Source organism: Megascapheus bottae, chromosome 11, assembly GCF_031878675.1.
Source record: "Megascapheus bottae isolate mThoBot1 chromosome 11, mThoBot2.hap1, whole genome shotgun sequence".
NCBI classification, from domain to species: Eukaryota; Metazoa; Chordata; class Mammalia; order Rodentia; family Geomyidae; genus Megascapheus; species Megascapheus bottae.
Window position 1 is genome coordinate 3325711 of NC_143519.1, and position 15987 is coordinate 3341697.

At 36.4% G+C, this 15987-nt stretch overlaps 1 protein-coding gene and 1 long non-coding RNA gene across 2 annotated transcripts in view; one reads left to right on the plus strand and one right to left on the minus strand.

Moving 5' to 3' along the window:
- Lig4 (DNA ligase 4) overlaps positions 1 to 13444 on the plus strand; it is a 37140-nt gene extending 23696 nt beyond the window's left edge. The window contains exon 3 of the mRNA XM_090341890.1: positions 13098 to 13444. The gene's annotated coding sequence lies outside the window, so the exon portion shown is untranslated. The remainder of the gene's footprint in view (positions 1 to 13097) is intronic.
- On the minus strand, positions 7280 to 12136 carry LOC150056690 (uncharacterized). Its single transcript, XR_016536969.1, has 3 exons — positions 12044 to 12136; positions 8938 to 9021; positions 7280 to 7366 (listed from the first exon to the last, which is right to left on the minus strand). It is a non-coding gene; the product is annotated as an uncharacterized LOC150056690 (long non-coding RNA).
- Positions 13445 to 15987: the final 2543 nt, after the last annotated feature.

Here is a 15987-nt window from a genome sequence, read left to right on the forward strand (position 1 = left end):
AGGAATTTGTGCTAACATTAGGATTTGTTTTCCTTTCCAAAAATAACTTTAGTAAGTATAAATTTAGCATCACAAAGCTTTATTAGTTATAAGACCAATGGCTCTTGATGAATTTTGTTATCTGTTCTCCCCCAACTCACCACTTCCTTTGTGCCTAAATGGGAGCACGGACTCAGGGCCTGGTGGTTTTCCTCAGCTTCTATTTATGTTCAAGACTGGCAATCTATCACTTGAGCTAAAGCTCCATATAAACTGTTTTATGTCATAGATACATATTAATCTTACATTGATTATGTAAGATAATACATATTAATCTTACATAGATTATCTAAGATAATTGATTATGTAAGATAATCTATGTAAGATTAATATGTATCTGTGATATACAAACCCTCAGCCTAATTTCAATTATGTTCTAAAATCTAAGTGCCAGTGATTGTATGTAGAGATTCCCTTCTTGAATACTTGTGTGTTAAATATGTCATTTGAAATATGATGTAAAAATCAATGCTAATAAATTCTTTAATAAAAAATAAACTAATTTAGAAGGATAAAAAGTAATTAAACATAGGAGACACATGGACTTTCATACCTGGATGACTTTGAACTGCAAATTATGAGCTGGGATTATACTAACTAGGATACCTCAGTAATGCTCCTTACAGCGATTTTGGAAAAGGAATGAAAATGAATTTAAAGAAGTCAGAACACTGATTTTCAATAATGAATAAACAAATTTACCAGGGATTTTGTTAAAGATATGTGTAAGGGAAGTTGGCTATGACATTTAAAAATGTGTGTGTGTCAACAAATGAGAGAAAGTCTGGGTAAGTAGGACTGCATCAAACTGCAGAGCTTCTATACAGCAAAAGACATAGCTAGCAAACTAACTAAAAAACCTATAGAGTGGGAGAAGATTTTCACTAACCATACAACAGACGAAGGCCTCATATCTAAAATATATCAACAGCTCAAAAAATTGAATCACTCGAAAACTAACCTCCAAAGAAAAAAATCATCCCATTAAAAATGAGCCAAAGACTTAGAGTCTTCTCTGAAGAAGAATTAAGAATGGCCTATGCAAAAAAAAAAAAAAACAAAAGAATGGCTTATGGTCATATGAAGAAATGCTCAACATCTCTGGCCATAAAAGAAATGCAAATCAAAACAACTCTGAGATTCCACCTCACTCCAGTTAGAATGGCCAGGATCAAGAAATCTAATAACAGATGCTGGAGGGAATGTGGCCAGGAGGGATCACTATTACACTGTTGGTGGGAGTGCAAACTCCTTCAACCACTATGGAAAGCAATATGGCAGTTCCTCAAAAGACTAAACATAGAGCTCCCCTAGGACATAGCAATTCTACTACTTGGCATTTAACCACTTGTCCGTAAACATGGACATACTAAATCCACTAGCACAACGATGTTCATTGCAGCACTATTTACCATAACAAAGATATGGAACCAACCCAGATGCCCCTCAATTGATGAGTGGATCAACAAGATGTGGTATTTGTACACAATGGAATTCTATGCTGCTATCAGAAAAAACGACATCGACCCATTTGTTAGGAAATGGAAAGACTTAGAAAAAATCATATTAAGTGAAGTAAGCCAGACTCAAAGGAACAGAGGCTCAATGGTTTCCCTCATTTGTCATAATCAGTAGAAACCTTGGGCTCTCCTAGCAAAGATTTACAATAGAGCAAAACCTAGATAATAAGGTTATATAGTATGACATTAAATGAAAGGACATTCAGGATATAGAAACAAAAGCCATATAATGAGTGATTGTTGTCCTTAATGTATTATGTTATCTCTCATCTCTTTTGCTGTCCCTTGATTATCTCATATTGTTACAGTATTTTACCTTGTTATCTGATCTATTGTATATAGGTTTATTTAGTTATTTGAAATCAGATAGGGAAGGAGGGAAAACAAGATGAGGGGCAGGGGTGGGGGAAGGGAAATGGGGACCAAGACATGAGAATATCAATGTTGATGAAGTAATGCACATTCTACCTGGTGAATATAATGTAACCCTTCTATTAATAAAAAAAATATGAAAAAATGTGTGTGTGCACTCCCACATATTGGTTCCAGGGCTCTAAAGGACAGTCTGAATATTTTTGCTCAGGGATAACAATATCCCTTGAGACACAATAGAGCAACAGCTCTACTTCAACCCTTTTATTAGGTATAACAGTATCACACACTTTCTTGACTAGGTTGGCTTTGAACCTAGATCCTCAGATCTCAGCCTCCTGGATGACTAGAATTAAATAACCCATGGATTTCCATTGATATTTTGCACTTCGAACAAGCTCAGAATACCCCAGATGTGACTGGACCAAAGAAAACACTTTAAGAGGCAGGAGATACAGCATTCTATTTTCTGTATTTTTTTTCTTAACTGAAAAAAAATAGAGATATTCACTACATTCCTTCCTGTTTCGTTGTTTTTGTGCAACTATTCCACATAGGATTTACTTAGCATTAGAAATTTCACAGCTACTCTTGGATATAAATATTGTCATGAGCCTATGTTTCTTGATGTATCAAAGATAATTAGAAAGTAAACTGTGATTTTCTCAGAAAACTAATGTCACAATTGTTGAAACAAATAAGCTAAGGGGCTATTTTCTTTTTAATTCCAAGAACTACATGAGGTCATCAACAACAAAGTTAAATGATATTATTCCTTCTGATAAACAGCAAAAGGCATTTATTATGATTAGTACTACAATGAATAAAAATGGCTAGAAAAACAAAGGGTAAAATTATGTTGCATGTTAAAAACGATAAAATACCATAGGCGAACAACAAGATTTCAGTTAGGGCCTAGCGTAGTTGAATATCGTGGAATATTGAGGTACAGTGTAAGAAGGACATAAACTTGAAAGCCCTTGTCAAAGCAGTGAACTTTCGCACAAGGACAGGATACTGCGGGGAATCCAAGTAAGGAAACAAACTGGATAGACAGTACCCCTGGTTGTGATCTTGTCAGGTTACTGTCCTGTGTCAGATTTGTAAAAATTTAGTTTCACATCTTATACAAGTATGTATATTGAAAGGGGATAAAAGATTATACTAGCAATCAACCAAACTAGGAAAATTGACCAAAGCATGAATTCGCAGCTAGTATTCTATCACTAGAGCACTGACGACAGCTCCTAGAAAAATCATTTTTGTAATGGGCAGTGATTATTATGTCCAGCTTTATATTTGACTGAAAATATTCTAACCCCTCTATTGCCCTTGGGAGATGGCAAAACTTTCACAAGGTGTGTCGTAGTTTTTGAGGGGCTGTGGAACAAAGGGCCGAGAGTGACCACAGTTCTTTCTCCTACATCATGGTTATTGTGGTGAATGGTTCAACAATAACATGCGGTCTTGCTACAGACCCAATGCACAAGTGCCCAAAGTTGCCTGTGGAATGCAGTTGGGACCAAATAATCATATCCTGGAAACTGTAAAGTGTAAGCCAAATCCATATTTTCTGTACAAGACTTTTCTCTGCTTTTTGCCTTAGGAAAGAAATCTAATGAATACATGGCTTCAATGGTAAGGTTTAGAAGTGAACAGAGCTGGAGAGTAGGTCATACACAAAACTCAAAGGGTACTGATGTGATCTTATTCTAAGTGACCCATAATTGGAACGGGAGGCAATTATATTTGAACACAAAATGACCAGAATGTGTTCAGGGGACATAACATGTTTCACCCTGTATACTTACCATTTGATGCTCATCCTTGGGCTTGGCATTTTCTAAGCTAGAGTTGAACCTTCCGGGTTTGTTTTTTGTATTTTTATAATGGAAATAGAGTTTCACACACATTTCGGCCATGGCTAGCTTCAAACTATGATTTTCTAAGTTAAGCCTCCTGCAAAACTAGATTTACAGATAGGAGACACCAGCGCGAGGCTCACACTAACAGCTTAAAAGGTCGTTTTGGGGGTGGGAGTTTGGTCTTGTGGTAGAGTACTTGCCAAGCATGCATAAAAACTGGGTTTAATTTCTCAGTACCACGTACACAGAAAAAAGCTTAAAATGGTGCTGTGGCTCAAGTGGTAACACTCTAGGGTTGAGAAAGCCCAAGAACAGTGCTCAGGAGACCTAGGACTGGCAAAAAATAGGGCATTTTCATACAATAAATAGCAATTTGTTATAAAGTGTAGACAATAAAGTTGCCCGGGAAAACAGCACATTGGTGAAGAACACCATTAGGGGCAAAAGCAAGAGTGCAACCCAAAAGCATCTAAAGAATCTTGTATTGCTTTGTCACAAAATACTGACACAATAACAAGAGACATTCTTTTTTTTTTTCAGCTCAGGGCCTGAGCACTGTCCTTGGACTTTCTCAAGGCTAGAGCTCTACCACTTGAGCCTCAGCACCACTTCCGGCTTTTTTCTATTTATGTGGTACCAAGGAATCGAACCCGGGTCTTCGTGCATGCTAGGCAAGAACTCTACCACTAGGCCAAACTCCCAGCCCACAAGAGACATTCTTTTGTGATGATGTGCTTTGGGAATATCTACACTTGCAAAGAATACATTTCCCATGGATGGAACCATTAAAAGATAAAATTTGAATATTTTGTGTTAAAAATGAGCCCGTTTGGTCTTCAGTAGTGGACAGGCTTTAATTAGGGGAACATTAAAACCAGGGTGGTTACAGTTTCACATATGGATGACATGAAATTCCCTGTTACACATTCATCATGTGCAATTTATGTGCATTTTTAATGGCTAGGGAAACTAGTGAAATAGGTATGACTTTTGAAACCCAAGCCACTAGTTGACATACAAGAGTAACCTCGAGGGGCCGGGAGTTTGGCCTAGTGGTTAAAGTGCTTGCCTAGCATGCACGAAGACCCGGGTTCGATTCCTCGGTACCACATACATAGAAAAAAGCCGGAAGTGGTGCTGAGGCTCAAGTGGTAGAGCTCTAACCTTGAGAAAGTCCAAGGACAGTGCTCAGGCCCTGAGCTCAAGCCCAGGACTGGCAAAAAAAAAAAAAAGAGTAACCTCGACCAGGAAATGGGGGAACAGATCTGTGCTGCTAAGTTTGTGCGATGCCATCTGAGAATACACTAATTACATAATTGAATTTTCCTTTTGGGTTGAGGGAGGACAGCTAGGTAAACATGTCCAAAAAAACCCTACACCGGGGAGTCTGTTGTTACCTCTTTAAAAAAAATATTCTTGATGCTTCATAAAAGGAAAAAGTTTCACTTTTTTCTGATGAAGCAGTAAATACTATTTTAATTGAACCCTAACCTTTGAGTATTATCTTTTCAAATATTCTATGTGGTTACATGGCATGTATAAATAAACCACTGTGCTTCATCCCAAAGTAGTAGGGGTTTCTCAAGGGAAGACATGAGTGTTACTATTTTACTCAGGAGCAAAACAAACACTTTTTATTTTGACTTGAAAGAATGGATGGCAGACAAACTGTGGTTTTTTAGATCCGGGAATTTGAAAGACAGTCCCTCGAAAACAAAGAAAATAAGTCTGACATTTCAAAGAAAACTGTCAGTGCTTGTTGCCAGTGATAAACTTTCAGGATTCAAGCTAAAATAGAATTTGTAATTTGCTTCTACCTCCATTAATGTGAGTTTTTCTAACATCTGAAGTGTATTCTCAGATGATAATCTCAACAAAAATGATTTTAAAAAATTACCCAGAAAGATAGAGTGATCTCAGTGACTCAGTAAATGGATGTTTTTACATGACCAATACATGATGTTTACAAAAACTATACTGGAAAAATATGTATTCAAAATAAAAGAGAAAAACAGATTTTCCAATATCAGAGAAAAAAACTATAAGTATCTTTCCAATTTAGGAAATGGAAGTAATCTCAAAAACTACCTATGTCAATGATTTCAACAGTAATACAGAAGAATACCAGCAATAATGAATAACATGCACCTTAGCAACCCTCTCCGAATGATGACCACTTTCCTTCCTCTACTTCAACCAAAACAATGTACTTCATCATGTTTAACAGAGAATTGAGAACTGAGCTATCTCCTATTAAAAGTACACATAAAAGGTTCAAAAAAAGGGACTTTCTCATTGTTTTGATAAGATAATTTCTTACCAAAATGATTTATAAAGTGTTTTGGACGCTTGAATACATTTAATACTTTATTTAATAAATTAAAATAATACAATGTTTTCATTTCTAACTTATTATAAGTAAACAAACAATGTAGATAATTACCTGCAGTTCAGTTTATTTTAAAGGTGATATAGAGTAGTTACAGTTATGTAAGTCAGGTACTGAGTGCATTTGTTTTTCAACAGCATCACCCCTTCATTCTTTTTTCCCCTTCCTGAACCCCACCCAAGTTATATACTTAATTTCCAACATATTGTCTAGGGAGTATCAATGCTGCATGACCTCCACTTACTGAACCAGGGATTTGTGTGCATAAGTGATGGAAAACCTAACAGAAGATAGACTTTGATGATTTTTGGTACCAATAAGTCAATGTTGAGACAAATTTCATGAATAGATACAACAGATACTCCACAAAAATGACCTCGATTTAATTACCAGATATGAGTTTCAGGGTCCCCAAGCTTCTGGCAATGTTGTCCACCTGGCTATATTTTCTAAGAATTCTCATGACTTCTTCAGGTGTACTCAACTCACTGGAACAACTCTCTCCCTGCAACGCCACATCAGATGTATCGACATCCAAGCCTTTAACATATTACTATGAGAATACATTTTTAGCCTTCCATTGTTACAGATTTAGATAGCGGATTTCTCTGCCTTGAAAGCATCAGTTTCAATTAAACCTGATCAACACCGACGGTATGACATGATAAAGACAATGCAATCCGCATTTCAAAACTACTGCTAATTGTAAATCCAGTACTGGTCCTGGAACTTAAACTTAGGACTTGGACTTTGTGTCTAAGCTTTTGTTCAGGCCCATCACTTGAGCTAAGAGTTTTGGGGCAGTTAAATGGACATAAGAGTCTTGTGATCGTTGTTGCCAATACTGGCTTAGAACTACAATCTCTAGATATCAGCATCCAGACTATCTAGGGTTACAGATTTGAGCCACTGGCACCCTGTCTATATTAGATTTTTAAACATAATGAGGGTGATGATAAGATTCTAAAATAACGAGGACTATATAAATTACATTTTTTAAATGATTTATTATTTCAAAAACCACATAAGATTCAAAGGAGGAACACACATGGGGGAACAAAGGAAAGGAACATTCCAGGGGTCGGAAGGGCAGAATACAGGTCAAAACGTCTTTGGTCCAGTCATTGACAAATGCCAACTGTGCGGCTTTTGGAAATTCTTCAGTTCTGGTCGTCTAGAACCTGGTCAAATGTCAAAATACAATACCAGTGGTGAGAAAAACAGCTTTATAACTTGAAATAAAGAAATTGGTTCACAGACATAAAAGACACACAAAATTCTAGCTATGGTTGGAAGGCTAAGATTGTGAAGGATCAAGGTATCCTGAAAAAAATAAAATTCATGAGAATCTATCTCAACAGAAAAGATGGGAGAAGAGATCAGAACTATCATTTAACCTTGGAAAGAATAAACTGGAAAATTTTGTCTAAGCCAAACTAGACAAAATGTGAGACCCTCAAAAACTGGAAATGCAAAAGAAGGCTGAGGCATTTCTAAAAGTGGGGAAACATTTCTGAAAGTGGTACAGCAAGTACCAGGGAGGTGTAAGTTCAAACAAAAGAACCAATTAAAGTTCATCAACAAAACTTGCTTGAACACCCTCACTACTATAATACTACATACTCAGTACTCTGAAATCTGTGGATGCACTTTGAAAGCAACACCAAACAACCATGAAACTCGTCATAAAGTAAAAAAAGGCTAGAAACTGCGATGTGACTCAATCAGCCCTGAAAAGAAAAACTCAGGCTCAGTGCCCATTTTCTGAGTTCCAGCCAAAGAATCATCTCATACACAAACATACACGTGCACAGGTGCAATGCACACAAGTGTACACACACACACACACACCATCCAAATGGCTTACAATGTTCTTTCACATAAGATCCACAGAAAACATTTAAAATAGGGATAAATACTGATAAATTTTTTTCAAGTCCTAGGACTTGAACTAAGGGCCTGAACACTATCTTTGGGCTTTCTCAAGGCTAATGAACACTACCACTTAACCACAGCACCACTATCGGATTTTTCGATGTATGTGATACTGAGTAATATAGTATCACGGTCTTCGTGAATGGTAGGCAAGCATTCTAATACTAGGCCAAACTCCTTGCCCCCAATAAAATATTTCTAAATTTCCAAAATATTTACATTTATCATAAAGGAACATATTCTTCCTTTTCTAAGGGAGGTAAATCTCCCCTTACTACATTACAAGCTACAGCATTAAAATGATTTCATATCCTGTGAAATCATTTAATATAAAATTACAATAGACCTCCAAAACAACATAATCACCAGTACAAAACAATCCCAACAAGGACTTTTAAATGCCAGGACTTTTAAACTTGCACTATATGGATCAGTTGTAAATTGGCTAATTGCAATATGAATTTTGAAAATTAAAAAAATTCACTTTTTCACCTAACTTTCTTTCTTAATGCAGGACAGAAAAAAAAATAAGAGCAAATGACTGGAATCTCAGAACACTTTCATTCTTGGCATAAAGTCATGATAAGAACTATAAACAAGAGGACGAGGAATGTGGCCTAGTGGGAGAATGCTCTCCTAGCATGCATTAAGCCCTGGGTTCCATTCCGTGATCCCACATACACAGAAAAAGCCAAAAGTGGGGCAGTGGCTCAAATGGTAGAGGGCTAGCCTTGAGAAAGACCAAGAACAGAGATCAAGCTCCAAGACTGGCAAAAAAAATAAAGAAATACGAACAAGACTAAAAAGGAATGTGTACCTTGAAGACAACAATGATTGACGGGCTTGAGGTCTCATTCTTCGTCCACTCTGGACAGCATCAAATTCATCTTTCCACATGAAACTGGATGGAGACATACAAACAGGATGAAAAATGCAAATCATTTTCAAGGGTAAAATATGTATATTTATATTTATATCCACATGCACAAATATATGTATATATTATTTAACAGATCTCAATATTATAACATTTGGCAACAAAACCCAGAATCTTATAACATAGAATAAATAAAAATTGCGCAAAATGGCACTGAATTATCAGCTGGCAAATGACAATATTTCATGAACATGAATGGAAAAAGAAAGCAGAAATGGCATTGAGAGGGGGGTGGGAGTGGGGGTAAAGCAACAGTGCCCTTTGTGGATGAGAACACTGCAGTCAAGAATGGACTAGTGGTTCACACAGGAACACAGGAAATCTCTGTTCATAACTTCAATCTACAGTCTCTGTCTTCCTAAGAGTTCCACTAGGGGGATCTCTGCCTACATGTCTTATTACAAAAACTTCCTTAAATGGGAACATAATAACAAGCTGTCATCATTTTTAGATGGAAGAACTCCACTTGATGCTTCTGAACTTCCCATTTCTGGAGGCAACACACCAACGGACTGCAACCTTTACCAACTTCTCCCAACTCACAATCATAAAGCTGTTAAACAGAAACTACTGAGTAAATGTGGCTCTGGGCACTACCACTGCCTTTCACCAGCAGCTGAGCTCTCCTTCTTTTCATGTCACCAGCAACTCCAGGAATGCCTCTATGGTCTTTAAAAATCCTCATGGCCAAGTGAGGCCACATCACACTCAAAACGTATTCCCAGAGAGTTCCCAAGGGAAGTCTAACTGAAAACAACTATCTCTTCCCAGGCAAAGTCTCACTGAAATCCCCAAACAAATAATAGTGCAGTGTAAGAACTCCAAGTAGTCTGTTCCAAATGATTTTACATCTTGGTAGCTAATATTTATCATTTCCAATAATCTAAAGCTCATGAAGATGGAACCCAGAGCATTAAGCCGCTATCTCTCAAAGTGAAAAGCAGGCCAAACTTTCTAATTTCTCTCCTATATTATCAATATGAAACCAGCTTCTTGAATTGAATTCACTTCTTAAAAAGGACCAAACTTGGGAACTTTTCGGTCTTCAAATGTATTATTTCCAGGCATAATCTCATTGAAAGACAAAGACAAGAATCTGAGGCCATCTCTGTTTTTCCTAAGCCAAGGAAAGAAGTAGTGTTAACATAAAATGAGAAGCCAGGAAATAAGCCATAATTCTACTCCAGTGTGGGGCTGAAATATGTTATATGCCAATTTTGCATATATTTAAATGATCAGGGGTACGTGCATGCGTGTATGTGTGTATGTAACAGTAAATGTGTTTTCTCTCAGGATTCCAACTCCCATAGACTTTTCTGGCAATTTACCACATGAGTCAAACATGCTGGCTAGGGTTTTACTAGTTAATAAGACAAACACACTGGGCTGCCTTCTATCTGTGATTCTATGGGTCTTAACTCCTGATAAGATTAACAGCATCAATAATATTTACACTAATATTGGCACAAGTGTATTTGGAAAGGACTGAAATAACCTTTGTGTGAAAGACTACCAAGTAATCTACAAAGAACACATGTTATCTTTAAACCCGAAGGCTCTGAACATTCAGAGTGCTCATCGGGACAAGTCTTCAACACTACAATCAAGTCAAACCACAGGAATCAATGAATTACCTTACTCAGTGTAAGTTTCAAATGTGTCGGGAGGCAGAAAATGAGGAGACATGTGAAAAGTCCTTTTGAGTCTGGAGGAATGGAGCACAATGGTCATTTCAGCAGACTTCCAGCTCCTGTGGAAGTGTGATGAGACTGGGGGCATTCTTGCTACATAGGAATGTGCTCTAAAATAAAATCTGAGGGCAACGAGTGTGGCCTATTGGTAGAGTGCTTGTCTAGCATGTATGAAGATCTGGGTTCGAATCCTTGGTACCACATACATGGTAAAACCTGGAAGTGGATTGCTGCAAATACTGCTATGGCTCAAGTGAAAGAGCTCAAGACTTAAGAAAGCCTATGGACAGTGCTCAGGCCCTGAGTTCAAGCTCCAAACTGATAAAAGAAATTTTGAAGCAGACTACCATCCATCTGTCAAACCAGTCACAAAAATAGAACAAAAAATCGGAATATTCCCTTTATGAAACGAATGAACATTAGCTTTCCAACTTAATAAATAATATGAAAAAAGTCACATATTTTCGCTGCATATTTTTCGGAAACAAAAATACAGTAGGAAAACAAATTACTTTTTAAAAATTGTATCTGTCATCTTTACGGGTAAACACAAGACATCCAAAAATGCAATTTGCTAAACAAAATACAAATCTGATGAGTAAACAGATTGTGGACCACTACATCTTTCATTTATCATGTACTAAAGCAATGTCAGCCACACTTTGTAGAGGACTGCACCATGGATACAGAAATAAATTGAGGTGGAAGCAGCATTTGGTAATAGATACATCCGAAGTGTGGTAGAGACTAAGGAGGTTAGCTATCCCCCAAATTATACCTTGAACCCACCATAAATAAACCACAGACATAGCTCTCACAACACTGAGGAAACAGGTAGGGGAAATGAAGATGGTTCTTTCAGAGAGGATCCCGGGTGCATGCTTATCTATAAACGACATAAAACATAATCAAAATGTTGGATAATTATAACACTGATTCTTGGGTGACTGCAATATATCCGTGCCCTAGATCTAATAAAATGAAAGGCATACTACCAACACATGTGTAGACAACAGTCAACTCCACATGTCCTCAGATCCTACAATACTACTGTGCACGAAGCACCAGAGGCTACAGACTACAAAATTCTTTACAATAATGCCAATGCTATGGGTGAGACATTTTAAAAGTGACACCCAAGAGTACATACAATGGATTTCCTTCCTAAAGGAGATAGCTGTAAAGTTGAACTTGAAATACGGGCTCACTGAACATACTAAAGAAATTGTCTGATAGAGAAATCGTAAGCCAAGAAAGATGAATAAAAGTGAAAAAAACAAGTGAGGACACTCTACCTCGGGTTATTCTTGCAAGGTTGAAACTTCTTTACTCCCACCTCCTCAGAGCAGATTGCACATGCAGAGAAACATCACTACATCCACCTAGAGTGAGCACTGGGTGGGAAAGAAGAAATCTCTCAGCAGGGCAAAAATTATAATCAACAATATCAGTGAAACACAGAGCAGAACAAAGGTTTAATAAATCCCCATGCAGGAAGAAGGGTAGACAAACTTAAAACACTAAACATCTGTTTCTCAGAGTTTCTTGTAGGTCTTCTAAAAACTTCAGTAGATCCTTTGAGGCAGATATATTGAAAGCAGGGATTCAAACCTATAGAAAAAAGACAACAAAATGGATCTGTAATGAATACATACATTTTTATAAGTGCTGCGACAAACCATTATTTACATCAAACATATATTGTTTTTAAGTATCACAAGTAATCTAAAGACAGGAATATTATGAAGTACTATGCTAGTCAATAGCTGAGAGTTCACAAGATAAAAAAAACCAATCCATATACTTACTGACCTGTGATGGTAACAATGGCTTATTTTTTTTGTCTATTTTTTTCTTCTAAAACTTCATTTATACCGGGGAACTCATGCTCCCTAAAAGAAATCTAATAGGAAAAAATCAATGAGACTAGCCCTAAATTCTGCTGCTTATTTTGAAGAACACTTCTCTATTCCAATTAGAAAGTTATCCATTTAATTTAGCACTAGTAGTGTATTTCAATAAGATAATAATGTAAGGTTGGAAATAGTTTCAGACAATCCAGAAGCAAATATTACATGTACGTCAGTTACTGGTTTTATTTCTTTATACAAATACTGTATTCAGTACCATTTTCTTCAAACTTATGGAAGGAGTAATTGAAAAAGACATAAGATATTATAAACAGATATTGTGTTATGTAGCTCAAGTCTGTTTTATATAGAAAAGGCTATAACATGTTACATTCATACTTCATTATTCATAGAAAATGACCTTACAAGAGAAGCTAGGATTACAGACATGAGCCCCTTGCACCTAGCAATGATATTCTTTCCTTTGTTTTATTTGTAGGGATAAGAGTAAACAATTTTGTAAACGAAAGTCTTTGATGAAAATAATTTTCATACATTCCAAACCCTTTCATGGAGGTCTTCTTGATACACTCCGTCACGAAGGAGGACATCTGAAGCATCTCTGTCCCACAGCCCAGTGTGTGATGACTGTTTCCAGTTGAAGCTCTACCACAACAGTGATCAGTTAGACCAGCCCTCGCTGTAAGGCCACCATCTTTCCCTGAGAGACAAAAGAAAGACAAACAAAGGTGGGTGTTTTGGAAATAAATGGAGCCTGGTTTCAAGGAAAAGGAATCACTGTACTTCCTACCAATAATAAAAGTAAAGCTTTCAAGAGACAACGCCTAGACAACTCTCTGATTTTTCTGATGAGACTGACATGAACAAACATAAGTTTGGCATTAAAAAACATTACTTTTGGATAGTAAATAATGCAATGTGTCAAACATTGAATTATCTGTATAACTCTGAAAAGCAATATTTTCAAATGACAACCTTGTGACTTTACACAATCATGAATGAGTAAAGGAAACAAAACTCAATTTTAATTCAATGGTTTATAAAAACTTCATTCAGATTTGGTATTGTAACGAACTTTAAGAAGCTGCTACTTGGGCTGTGAGTTTGGCCTAGTGGTATAGTGCTTGCCTAGCATGCACGAAAACCCGGGTTCGATGCCTCGGTACCACGTACATAGCAAAAAGCTGGAAGTGGTGCTGAGGCTCAAGTGGTAGAGCTCTAGCCTTGAGAAAGTCCAAGGACAGTGCTCAGGCCCTGAACTCAAGCCCAGGACTGGAAAAAAAAAAGAAGAAGCTGGGTTCTGAGTAGTATCAAGGTTTATCTGAAATTATATGAAAAGTTTATAAAAATACTTCTCCCTTTCCCAGACACTTATGTATGTAAATAAGAATTTCTTTCATATATTTTAATCAAAAGTCGATTGGTTTATATAAGTGAATATGAACATCATTCTTTAGTTCACAATATTAAAGAGATTTGCAAAATGAAATCATTTTTGGTTTAGAAAATAGTTACTTTTTGTATTATTTCATTAATAAATGTTCACAGGTAAATTTATTTGTAAACATTTATAATCTTAAATTTATGATGATAATTATTAATTTATGTGTAATATATACGTCAAGTTCTTTGTGGGCCTCATCAATATCTAAAACTGTAGGGGGGGGTGAAGATTTGAGACTAAAATCAATACTACAGAGTAATGGCCATTTGTATAAACTGCATTTGTAAATTGGCACATCACCATGAAAAATAGTTGGTTATATTCTTTAAATGATGTGAATTCTTATGCCTTTTGTTTTGTTTTGTATTTTGCCAGTCCTGGGGCTTGAACTCACGGGCTGTGCACTGTCCATGGACACTTTTTGTTCAAGGCTAGTGCTCTGCCACTTCAGTTACAGCACCAATTTGTCCTTTTGGTGAGTATGTGGTACCAAATAATCAAATCCGGCACTTTGTGCATTCTAGGTGAGCACTCTACCACTAGGCTATACTCCCAGCCTCTTCTTGATAATGGTTTTATCTGCAATAGTTTATTCAGGTTGTAAAGTATTGTAGATTTCTGTAGAAATTTATTTATTAAAATGCTTCCTTTATGAAAGAAAATGTCATCTATTAATATTCAGGGGATTATTTAAGTAAATTTTGATATTCACTTAAGATAAACTATCACAGAATGGTTAAAATTACGGTAAAATATGAAATATAAATATGTCAATAATACATTAAATTAATATAATAAAAAATCCAAAAAAATGTCCTTAGGAAAATCTTGAGTCGATCTTGTTCAAGGTAGACCTGTAACAAAGTAGCTATTTAACAATTACAAGTAAACATTCTATTCTCTTAAGAGAATCATATTGCATAATCAAAAGATGCAATCAAAATATCCTTTTCATAAGAAGATTAAATATATATATTCTAAACAAATATTTTCTTTCATGAATGTAACTGAAAGTTAAGGTTAAAATTTCAAATGAGACCCAGGAATATCTACATTACAAATTCCTAAAGCTAATGCCATTTGACAAGTGGGTTTGAAGAATATTCTGCAAACAACATTCCCACAATTGAGTTAAAATGACCTGTGCACATGGTTGTATTCTAGTTTTCACAAACAAAACTAGGGAAATGACAAAGTATTCCAATAGTATAACTTCAAATAACAACTTACAGATAAAGATGAGCAGGAAATCACAGATTCTTCTGATTATATAACCTCCCAACAGGCCAAGGGAATAAAAACGGAGTTCAATTGGATACTTGAAATGAACTCTCTTCCAATGGACAAGTCATTAGCCTGTTTTTTGAGGTCTTCTTTATCTTTTAACCTCATATTCACATCCTTCTCACATCACCAGCCTGGGAAGAATGGCAAAAACAACAAACTGCAAAACCATCAGTCTCCTCACTAAAGAAGGCTCATCAGAAGCCTCTCTTAGCACCCCCCTTGGGGGAGACAAGGAGAGGCTGAGGAGAAGGGAATAAAATTCTCTTCCCACTCACTCATCATCTGAGCCAGAAACACGCCTACAAAGGACATGACCTCTTGAGGAAATATTTGGCTGTCAAGAACTTCAACCTAAGTGAGCTGCCATCTCCAGATGATAGTTGGCTGGCAGCAGTCATCAAGACCTTCACACCTATGGAGATAAGCTAGAAAGTGAACAATAAAATACATCAGATATAGACATATACTGGCAGCAAAAATGATAATTAAAAAACCTAACAAATTTATTCTCTTTTGAATGATTATGACTGCAAATCAATTCACACAATTCATAGTAGATGTTTCTCCACAAAAAAAACATGTTGTGACCTCAAATTTGGGCAAGGAAAGTCTGTGTCACAAATGGCTTTATTGTGGA